This window comes from Orcinus orca, chromosome 10 (assembly GCF_937001465.1).
Source record: "Orcinus orca chromosome 10, mOrcOrc1.1, whole genome shotgun sequence".
Lineage (NCBI taxonomy): Eukaryota > Metazoa > Chordata > Mammalia > Artiodactyla > Delphinidae > Orcinus > Orcinus orca.
In genome coordinates this window covers 23,793,538-23,805,720 of record NC_064568.1, presented here as the reverse complement: position 1 = coordinate 23,805,720, position 12,183 = coordinate 23,793,538, and the positions used below count along the sequence as shown (strand labels likewise).

The 12,183-nt window shown below is 40.4% G+C and overlaps 1 long non-coding RNA gene across 1 annotated transcript in view; it reads left to right on the top strand.

Annotated features, from left to right (window-relative positions):
- The window catches only part of LOC117200704 (uncharacterized), a 178,514-nt gene that overhangs the window by 151,279 nt on the left and 15,052 nt on the right, over nucleotides 1-12,183 (top strand). The window contains exon 6 of the long non-coding RNA XR_004482362.2: nucleotides 3,399-3,441. This is a non-coding gene — a long non-coding RNA (uncharacterized LOC117200704). The remainder of the gene's footprint in view (nucleotides 1-3,398; nucleotides 3,442-12,183) is intronic.

Here is a 12,183-nt window from a genome sequence, read left to right as displayed (position 1 = left end):
CTTTTAATATGAGATATATGTTCATAAAAAATTACCTACAGAGTTTTAAACTTTCTGTTCTTTAGGTGTCTCTTATGTCTAGAGAAAAAAGAAAGGTGATTTTTTAAAAAAATATATTTATTTAGTTTATTTATTTTTGGCTGTGTTGGGTCTTTGCTGCTGTGCGCGGGCTTTCTCTAGTTGCAGTGAACGGGGGCTACTCTTCGTTGACGTGTGCGGGCTTCTCATTGCGGTGGCTTCCCTCATTGTGGAGCACGGGCTCTAGGTGCGCGGGCTTCAGTAGTTGCGGCATGCAGGCTTAGTAGTTGTGGCTCACGGGCTTAGCTGCTCCGCGGCATGTGGGATCTTCCCGGACCAGGGATTGAGTCCATGTCCCCTAGCATTGGCAGGCGGATTCTCAACCACTGTGCCACCAGGGAAGCCCTGAAAGGAGTGATTAACTGAAGAGAGTACTTGGTGTAGACAGGTGATTATCTTGGGTACAAGCACTGCAGAGATACAGGTATATACATGAGGTGATTTTCTGTTTATTTTTAAAAGTTGTGCACTTTATTCACATAAATTTAAGATGATATTTTATTTAGTATACTGACAATTATATTTTAAAATTATAGTTTAAAACTTTAAATTTTTACCTATTTATATGTTTTATATCTATGTATGTCTCGATGTATACAAAAAAGGTATATATCCTTTACTATAATTTGTTACACAATTAATGTGCCAAAAGAATAAAATTAAAATTTGGGTCTTTTGTGTAAAATGATTCATTATTGTATGCCCAGATCAACAGAAGCTCCTTTTTGTCACCAGCTGTTAACTGTTGGTTAACTATTAATGCTTATGCTTTTTGCATACTCATCAAACATTTTCTCAGCGAGTCCCTTGGATAGCCTTGACCTAATTTGTTCAAAGTTAAAAATGCTATCACAGAGTTAAAGTCATCCTTTAGACAGACAACTTCCAGAAATTAAATCAGTTCAGATGACTAGCATAATTGTCCTCACTCAGGGTTGCCTGCTCACAAAAAATAAAAGTGCAAATATTTATACAGATGTGCTCTCATGGGAGCTCACAAATTCAGAGTCACTTAGAAACAAAGGTGTTTCTAATCTTGAAAGTCCTAAATAAATTGGACAACACATTAAAGAACTTTTAGGTGGTTTGTTAGTACCTAAGAAAATAGCTATAATAAAAAATGAAAGGTCAAAGACTTAGAATCTCACAGCAGTGCCTCAGCTGACCACTATTACGTTTAAAAAAAAAATGTTAACCTAGATAAATGCTCTTATAATCATACAGACAAGAAAAGTCTTGGAGAAATTCAAAGAATGTCAGAAACAAGTGCCTATTTCAACTTAGCATGTTCATTACATTTTCCGGAGGGCTGATTATATGCCAAAACACTTGCAAAGGGAGTTTAACACCAACTCTACATGGCTTTGCCCATAAAGCAAAGACAAATCAGCAACAATATCAGACCAACAGCAGTAGCCTAATTTTACACGTAGACGTCAAGGATGTTTCCAAAGCAAGTCCCACCTGCCAACCGCATAATCCTTAAACTGTCAAGGTGGGTGCTGGACAGGAACCAAGGGCCCTAGGGCCCTTTAAACACCTCCAAATGGACTTCATACAAATCCTTTTTTCAGTGAATTAGAAATATGTTCCTTCCATTGTGTATTTATTGTCAGGGTGCATCTAAGTTTTTCCTTGCTGGAGAGCTGCGCCCCTACTTGGGTGGCTCGGTTTTGTTTTCCCACCAAGGGATTCCCACTTACTACTTTAATGGCTGAGATACTCGTTTTACTATTGCTGCGATTAAGTACTTTTACGCAGAAACTCCACCGTCCTTATTACCTACAAGTCCTCAAGAACAACCCAGAGAACTAATGGAATTTTAAAACTAAAATTAACAAAGCTCTCAAAACCCCTTCACTGTTCGCGAAGTTCAAGCGCGAGGGAGCCCCCGGCAGCCCCAGGAGCACCTGCTACGGTGGCCCGGCCAGGATAGGGGTTAGCAGGGAGATCTGTTGCATCTTCTTCTTTCCTCAGAAGGAAGAACGACACAGGAGGCAGGGTCGGGGCTCAGATAAACATCAGATTGCCACTACCTGTTCCTTCAAAAAGTGCCCTAGCGCTGGGCAGGCCAGCGGGCTCGTAGTTCAAAGGGTGACGCTTTGGCTTCTGGAGCGCATGCGCTCCGTGTCTCCACCTGCTGGTACCGTGGTCCATATTTTAGGGGTGAATTAAAGTGTGCGATGGCGTTTTATTTTTATTTTTTTTAAACATTAACAAGTAAAATTAGGTCAGGTATAACCAAGGGAATCTCAAAAGAATAATTGAAGAGTATGTATAAAACTTTGAGAATTAACAATAATTTGATGATAAAAGGAACCTCTGTTGATCCGGGCGTAAAATAATAATCATTTTTACATGAAAGACCTAAATTCTAATTTATTTCTTTGAAACATCATTTATGTAACAAATTTTAGTAAAGGATCTATTAATACACATTTATTTGTATGAATTCAAGCACACCTATATATGCAAACATATAAATAGGTGATAATTTAAAGTTTCTGAAAATACCATTATCCTATATATAGACCTGTGATCTGTGAAATCATTAAACCTATTATAATCAACATTTATAATAATTAGTATCTTTAATTAAAGTAAGCAACCTTTTTTTTTCTTTAGACAGAAGAGACGCCCAGAGGACAGAAAGTTTAAAACCACCCAGCTTTTCTTTTTTTAATAGTAAATATTTATATCCTATTATTTTAACATATTGAAATGGCAAAAATACAAGGTATTCTAACTCTAGCAAAGCTGACTCCACAGGTCCTGTGCCCATGTATGCATTTGACTTGTCAGTGCCTTTGAGTCAATGACTCCCGGGAATATACCTGTGATTGAATAAACTGGGCTTATTACTGGTTGCATCGAGGGAGAACACACAGCTGTGGTGTGCCAGAGGGTGTCTCAGTAAGAGACTATTATTAAATAATGATTATACAATTTGGTCTTTTGTTGGGTGATTTGGGGAAGGTCTATGGAAGTGAAGGGTTTGCTCTGAATTAGGTGTTGTTAGAAAGCAGGGCCAATTCTATAATTGGGTATTTTTGTGGATATACAAACACAAAATCAGGTAGTAATTTAAAGTTTATACATACAGCTCGAAAATGTAATTTAATTGCCAGTATACTAAATAAAACAGTATATAGATCGTGTTACATTCATTATGTGAATGAACTGCAACAACTTTTTAAAATAAACACATAGAAAATTGAGTAGAATCTCTCTCTGTAATTCTTGTACTTAGTGTAATCAACTATCTACATTAATTTTTATCTTTAATTGAAGTAATCATTCTTTTTTTTCTTTTTCTGTAGACATAAGTGACACCTAGAGGACAGAAAGTTAAAAACCATCCAGGTAATTTTTTTATGTGAGCATTATCTCATATTAATTAAAAATTTTGAGAAGGCAAATACAAATATATATGTATTATCATCCAAAGGCATTTGCATATTTTAAATCACTGATAATTTAAGAAATAAGGGCTCAATTAAAATTATGGTTTGTAAACAGTGTTTTATATCTTTTTTTTTTTTTCTTTAAGTAAGAATGTGCCTTTGAAATGAATGTGTTTTGCTGTCCTTATGTTTATCTCACTTTAAGGAGAAATGAAGACTTTCTTATGAAAGGAATGTCTGAGGCTGAGCTGATTTGCACCAATATGAATTGTTTTCAATACTACTTCTTGTTTGCCTAAACTGAGACATATGTAAGATTTATGTGAGGAAAGAAAACAAAAACAGAACTCAAATACACTTTATCTCAACTGTTCTTTCTTCTTACGAGTTTGAACTGGGTAAGAATAACCTAAGATGTGTACGTGAAAAGGAGGTCACATTTACACATTGTTTCCAAGAGTTACTTCTCATTGTGAGTTAAAGCAAACATAGTTGAAAATTGCATATATGTGTACAGACAAGCTGTAAAGAAGAAATCAAGTTCAGAATCAAACTTTCCTCTCTAAAGAAAATTCTTAATGACTGTAAGAATTAACAGACTTGAACCCAGGCTCTATCTGAGGCAAATCAATGAGAACTACATGTGCTTCTCAACTGCACTTCTTACTTTGAGGTAGACCATATTAACAGATCAAAGCAGCGTATTTGAAAGCATGCAGTGCAAGTGTAAGCAAGTTCAAAAGTATACATAGTTCTCAAAAGTACATTCTTACCATGAGTTACAAGGAATCTCAATAAAACCAGAGTATAAGTGTACAAGATTTCATGTTCAAACTCATCTTGATGATGGCAAAGCTCACGTCAGGGCCAAGGTCAAAATAGTGATTAGGGTCAGTATCAGGGTCAGTGTCAGGCTCTGGTCAGGGTCAGGGTATTGATCAGATATTTAATGATGATAGAGTGTCAGGCTCAGGATGAGGGTAGGGTTCAGTTCAGGGTGAGGTTAGTAATGAGGGTCAGGACCAAGCTTTGGGTCAAGGAGAGGATCACAGACAGGATGAGGGTGAGGTACAGGGTCACTGTCATGGTGAGTGTGAGCTTCGGGTCACAGAAAGGATCAGGATCAGTTTCAGGTTCAGAATCAGGGTTAAAGTGTGTGTCAGGGTCAAAATAAGAGTCATGGTCAGTGAAAAGTTTGTTCTCAGAGTGAAGGCAGAGGTCAGAGTCAGGGTGAGGAGTGTACTCTTAAGTCAGTGTCAGGGTGATAAGGTCAGGTTGAGAATCAAGGTTACTCTTGGGTTCATTGTGAGAATCAGAGGTAGAGGGAGGCCAAATAAGGGTCAAATTTTGGGTGAAGTTTAATGTCAGTTTCAGAAACAAGATGAGTATTAAGATCAAGGACAAGGTGAGAATGTAGGGTCATTGTTTAGGGGAGAATCAGGGTGAGAATCAGAGTCAGGTTCAGTATCAGTGTGACATAAGAGTGAAGGTGTAGGGGCTTCCCTGGTGGCTCAGTGGTTGGGAGTCCGCCTGCCAACGCTGGGGACACGGGTTTGAGCCCTGGTCCAGGAGGAGCCCACATGCCGCAGAGCAACTGAGTCCGTGCACCACAAGTGCTGAGCCCGCGTGCCGCAACTACTGAAGCCCGTGTGCCTAGAGCCCGTGCTCCGCAACAAGAGAAGCCACTGCAATGAGAAGCCCGCGCACCGCAACGAGGAGTAGCCCCCACTCACCTCAACTAGAGAAAGCCCGCGCGCAGCAGTGAAGACCCAACACAGCCAAAAATAAATAAATAAATAAATAAATAAATAAATACATTTATAAAAAGAAAAAGAGTGAAGGTGTATATGATCAGGGTGAGAGTCATTATCGGAGTCAAGGTAGGGTGAGGGTCAGCTCCAGGGTGAGGGTAGTATAATGGTTAGGGTGAGCATCAGAGTCAAGATCTGGGTATTGGTCAGGGTCAGGATGAGTATCAAGTAAGGTACAAGGGTGAGGAGGTCAGAGACATTGCCAGGATATGCCATCCATATTCCCTATTACAAGGTGAGCATTACAATGTCAGAGAATGAAACTTAGTCATCTTTGTATCCCCATCCCTAGTTTAGCACCTGGCACATAGTTGTCATGCAATGTGTTAGAAAGAAGTAAAATAAGGGATACTCTACCCAGTTTATGTACCTCTTTCCCCTGTGTCTGAATTTTTAATCAATAATGAGATAATTGACCTAATGATACAGTGCTAAAATTGCTTGTCTTTTTTTTTTTTTTTTTGTGGTACGCGGGCCTCTCACCGCTGCGGCCTCTCCCGTCGCGGAGCATAGGCTCCAGACACGCAGGCTCAGCGGCCCAGCCGCTCCGCGGCACGTGGGATCTTCCCGGACCGGGGCTCAAACCCGTGTCCCCTGCATCAGCAGGCGGACTCTCAACCACTGCGCGACCAGGGAAGCCCCTAAAATTGCTTGTCTTACAACTGGAAACTTTAATGAAAATGTCAAGACCAGTTATTTGATGGAATATCAAAAGCAGCCATACCATTTACTCTGGCACTTTCATTCTTTAGGGTGTTCAGAGTTTTCTGTTTTCAAAAGCACTTATTAAAATGCTGATGCCCCAAGAGCATATTGTCTGTTTTGTTCACCACTACATCATGTCATCAAGGACATTGCTTTTTCATTACTGTCTTCCTGAGTGAGAACAGTGACTGGACCACAGTTGGAGTTCAGTAAAGAATAGTTGAAGGAGTGACTTTCTTGTACCAATTCTTCCTGATTCCTGCTGTCTGCTGGTAGCAGTCTGTTGAGCAGTGTGATGCTGTTTCAGCAATAGATTAGCAATGTGTGCCATGTGCACAGTAAGACAAAGTGAAGGCTTTTCTAATATGTTTGCCATGAATGTGTTAAACCACTCTTCTTGCCTTAGCTATCAGCTAACGTTTTGGAAAGTTAGTTGACTGCAGAGAGGAAGACCGTGTGGTACTAGGAGGTGGGGAAGGGTATTGACCAGGGGGACTAAAGGTGCTGTGAGATGGAAATGAGAATTCTGGAAAGCAGATTCTGCTGCTTCCATGTTTGGCTGAGTACTTTGCCGGAAACAGAAGAATTCCAAGCTTTTTTTATCCACTAGCTTTTTATTTGTTTTATTTAGTTTTTCCACAGATTAAGAGGTTAGGTTGTACAATGCAACAGTGTTTTAACATTTCACTAATTGAATGAAGCTAGCCATGTGCAACGAAAAGGTTTTCATGTTTATTTATCGAGATTGTGCATACACTCTGTTAATTTCACACTCTTTGCACATGTATTCCTCCCTGAATTAGAGAGCAAAAAGCATTGCTGAGGCTCAGAGATAAAGGAATGATTTTAAAGAACAAAGAAATGGATTTAAAATTCCCCGTCCCCAGAATCTTATATCTTTCTCTGGTTAGGAAGCAGATGCACTCATCATTTTTCCAAAGCTAGGTTATCTCAAGGCTTTGTGTCCAAGATCAGAATGGGGGCGTCTGCAGGTATTTTATTAGGAGCTTGAAGAGAATTTGAGGGGGGGGAGAGAGACTTTTTATAGCATACGTACAAAGAATCTTATACTTCTCCCTACTCAAAATTACAATGTGAACTATGCAGGGCTGGCTAAAGGAGCAGTCATTTGCATCTGCAATGGAGCAACGCTTTGTTGCATTTGTGAGGGGCAGTTGAGTTTTCTGTCATGTTGTCACAGATGCAGTTTGGGGCATGAGAACTCACTGCCTAACACGGTCTTCTTACTTCCCACCTTCATGATCAGTGGAGGCAGACCGTTACCCTGTACAAGAATTATTCATTTATTCATCCAACATGTATTTAGCCCTGGACCAGCAGTCAGGTTACAGAACCAACTAAGGTCACTTGTTCCTAATGGCATCTGTCTTAATTTCTTCTAAAATAGACCCTGAGACAGAGACTTGGGTGCAGGTAGTTTTTTGGGGGGAGACAATTCCTGGAAAGCACAAATGAGAAAGTGGAAAAAGTGAGACAGAAAAGGGCAAAAAGGCAATAAAGTGTGCATAAAACAGCAGTTTAGGGCTTCCCTGGTGGCGCAGTGGTTGAGAGTGCGCCTGCTGATGCAGGGGACACGGGTTCGTGCCCCGGTCTCGGAAGGTCCCACATGCCGCGGAGCGGCTGGGCCCGTGAGCCATGGCCGCTGAGCCTGCGCGTCCGGAGCCTGTGCTCCGCAGCGGGAGAGGCCGCAGCGGTGAGAAGCCGCAGCGGTGAGAAGCCCGCGTACCAAAAAAAAACACAAAAAAACACAAAACAGCAGTTTAGGGCTGGAGGCAACTAGGGCTCAGTTCTCCTGGGGAACCTCTGAGAAACAATGTGGAAAATGTACGAAATCTCCCTATTAGAGTGAGGGCTGGGTCATTGATTTACCCACATATATTGAAGGTTCCAGCAAAGCTCCCAGCCCAGGAGAGAGCACTCAGGCAGAGGATGAGAAACACTGATTCCTGAGTTGAGACGTTGTCGGTGTGCCAGGGACTGTTTACCATAGCTACAGGTGAACCAAGGAGATATGGGGCAGTGCATCAGTAGCATTTACTACAAAATCCTCGCTTTCTCTGCTCCAAGGCAGGGTCCATTTTGGAGCCAACAAACTTCAGACTGAGATAGAGCAAGGGCCGCCATGTAAGGCTGTGTGGGTTGTGCACTGTAACACTCCAAGGGTTGCCACTTGCGTAGAATGCAGTGTAATTATTGTCCCCCAGAGCTGTGCAAGGAAAAATCTGTGAAACATACACATGAATTACATTGTGATTGGCACCCCTTGGAGCCATGCAGCACCTAGTCAGCAAAGCTGTACACACAGTTTCTCTTACAAAAAAGTCCTCCTATGAAGGGTAGATATTATTTTTGGAAGAGTGAATAAATTATTGTAAAGCATTAGAGGACATTTCAGAAAAAAGGGACTTCAGTTAATATGTTTGTATCAGCGCAGTGATAGTTATAGATTCTAAATGGCTATCAGACTTGAGATCCAGATGGCTTTGCCTAACAGCATCTTTTTTTAACTTTTTAGATGGATACAGACCACACACACAGCACCTGCACCTCATTCGGAGGCCCAACTGCTACCCAAATTCATAGCCCTCTGGCCTTCCTCACCTACACAGGACAGGTATAGCTGCCGTGCATACAAGGTATAGGTGTGTCACATTAGCTCAGAGAATTTGCAGTCTCAGTTTCCTACCATTTCTTTAGACCATTCTAGTCCAGTGTGGTCCCAACAATTAGTGGTTTTACAGTAAACGAGGCATACGCAACCTTCCACATGTATCCTAATTGTCATTTCCAATGAGACAGAACTACAAGAAGACAGACTCTTAATTTGTTTCAAAGGCTGATCCTGGTTCAGCCCAGGGCCTGATGCAGTATTCTACATGATTTACTTGCAATATTCTGCATGATTCTTTGATGAATAAGAACACAATGCATATAAAACAATGGCCCCCATCTCCAAATTCCTGCCCAAAGCAATTGACAAATGATACAAACTTTCATATAAACAAATGCATAGTTAAAACCAAGTCTTTTTAAAATTACAAATGTTTCATTGTTAATTGTAAAATATTTGAGAAAGAAGATAGGCACACAATATACATTTTAGAAATATATTTCTTTCCTTAATTTTAAATCTTGATCATAAGTTCTGTCCCAATTTTCTTGTCTATCTAAGCTTTCTTTTAGAGGACTGTTTTAGAAGTTGAGGAGAAATACAGGTGGAAAAGAAAGATGGCATAATAGATCATCTACTATTGCTGTTGATCAACTGTTGAACAGAAGTAGTTCTGTCTATTTTTCATGAATTAAAAATTCATTATATGCAAGCATAAAGTAAGCATACTGTGAGTACTTTTGTGTAAGCAGGGTACTTTCTGAGTACTTACTGAGGATAAATCTTTTTTTTTTTGCAGTACACGGGCCTCTCACCGTTGTGGTCTCTCCCGTTGCGGAGCACAGGCTCCGGACGCGCAGGCTCAGCAGCCATGGCTCACGGGCCCAGTCGCTCCATGGCATGTGGGATCTTCCCGGACCGGGGCACGAACCCGTGTCCCCTGCATCAGCAGGCGGACTCTCAACCACTGCGCCACCAGGGAAGCCCGAGGTTAAATCTTATATTGCATAGGAAAACACTTTATAACACTATAGAAAAATCACTTTGTTTCTGAGGGATTACTCAACTGTATTCTTGTTTTTTTGAAGCTTGTTTTTTAATGATTCTTTCTCTAGATTTACTAAGGTAAAATGTAAGTTCTTCTTTAATCTTCTCTTTTTATATCTGCAAGCAACATATATTCTCACTGATCATCACAATGACCCTTAAAAAGAGAAATGATTACCTGCTTTTGTGAAATGGCCAATCTATATTGCCAACTGGGTCACAGCAAAACTGATTTCTCATTGCCCTGGTTGGATACAGCTGTGCTTCTGAGCAAGCTCTTTTCTTGAACGGATACCTTGGCAGGCCAACGGCAGTGAACTCTGGGAGGGTCAGGGATCAGAGAAATTAGGATAAGGATTGTCATATGGATTCCGTATGCTCTTTGCCAGGAGCACTTACTGTGTTTTGACATCGTTTGTTTTCCAACTCTCAAAAGTAGAGGAGGAATATTTTTCTGGAGGAAAGGACACCTGAAGATTCCCACAGCATTACAAATGCTCTAGAATTGTTCTGCAGAAGTCCTGGCTGCCAGATGAACCTTCCCAGTACACACCAGCTATGCTATAGGACTGAAGATGCAACTGTGTCTTCATTCCCTCCTTCATTCCCTTCCTCCCTTTCTCTGTCCTCTCTTCATTTTTTTTTTAACATCTTTATTGGAGTATAATTGCTTTACAGTGTTGTGTTAGTTTCTGCTGTATAACAAAATAAATCAGCTATATGCAAACGTATATCCCCATATCCCCTCCCTCTTGCGTCTCCCTCCCACTCTCCTTATCCCACCCCACTAGGTGGTTGCAAAGCACCCGGGTGATCTCCCTGTGCCATGCAGCTACTTCCTACTAGCTATTTTACATTAGGTAGTGTATATATGTCAATACTATTCTCTCACATCATCCCAGCTTACCCTTCCCCCTCCCCGTGTCCTCAAGTACATTCTCTATGTCTGTGTCGTTATTCTTCTCCTGCCCCTAGGTTCATCAGAACATTTTTTTTTTTTTTTTAGATTCCATATATATGTGTTAGCATACGGTTATTTGTTTTTCTCTTTCTGACTTACTTCACTCTGTATGACAGACTCTAGATCCATCCACCTCACTACAAATAACTCAATTTCGTTTCTTTTTATGGATGAGTGATATTCCATTGTATATATGTGCCACATCTTCTTTATCCATTCATCTGCCAATGGACACTTAGGTTGCTTCCATGTCCTGGCTATTGGATATAGAGCTGCAATGAACATTGTGGTACATGACTCTTTTTGAATTATGGTTTTCTCAGGGTACATGCCCAGTAGTGGGATTGCTGGGTTGTATGGTAGTTCTATTTTTAGTTTTTAAAGGAACCTTCATACTGTTCTCCATAGTGGCTGTACCAATTTATATTCCCACCAACAGTGCAAGAGGGTTCCCTTTTTTCCACACCCTCTCCAGCATTTATTGTGTGTAGATTTTTTGATGATGGCCATTCTGACTGGTGGGAGGTGATATCTCATTGTAGTTTTGATTTGCATTTCTCTAATGATTAGTGATGTTGAGCATCCTTTCATGTGTTTGTTGGCAGTCTGTATATCTTCTTTGGAGAAATGTCTATTTAGGTCTTCTGCCCATTCTGTTGTTTGTTTTTTTTTGATATTGAGCTGCATGAGATGCTTGTATATTTTAGAGATTAATCCTTGGTCGGTTGCTTCATTTGCAAATATTTTCTCCCATTCTGAGGCTTGTCTTATGGTCTTGTTTACGGTTTCCTTTGCTGTGCAAAAGCTTTTAAGTTTCATTAGGTCCCACTTGTTTACTTTTGTTTTTATTTCCATTTCTTTAGGAGGTGGGTCAAAAAGGATCTTGCTGTGATTTATGTCATAGAGTGTTCTGCCTATGTTTTCCTGTAAGAGTTTTATAGTGTCTGGCCTTACATTTAGGTCTTTAATCCATTTTGAATATACTGTTGTGTATGGTGTTAGGGAGTGTTCTACTTTCATTCTTTTACATGAGGCTGTCCAGTTTTCTAAGCACCACTTATTAAAGAGACTGTCTTTTCTCCATTGTATATTCTTGCCTCCTTTATCAAGGATAAGGTGACATAGGTGCATGGGTTTCTCTCTGGGCTTTCTATCCTGTTCCATTGATCTGTATTTCTGTTTTTGTGCCAGTACCATACTGTCTTGATTACTGTAGCTTTGTAGTATAGTCTGAAGTCCAGGAGCCTGATTCCTCCAGCTCCATTTTTCTTTCTTAAGATTGTTTTGGCTTCGGGGTCTTTTGTGTTTCCATACAAACTGTGAAATTTTTTGTTCTAGTTCTGTGAAAAATGCCATTGGTAGTTTGATAGGGATCACATTGAATCTGTAGATTGCTTTGGGTAGTATAGTCATTTTCACAATATTGATTCTTGCAATCCAAGACCATAGTATATCTCTCCATCTTTTTGTATCATCTTTAATTTCTTTCATCAGTGTCTTATAGTTTTCTGCATACAGGTCTTTTGTCTCCTTAGGCAGGTTTAT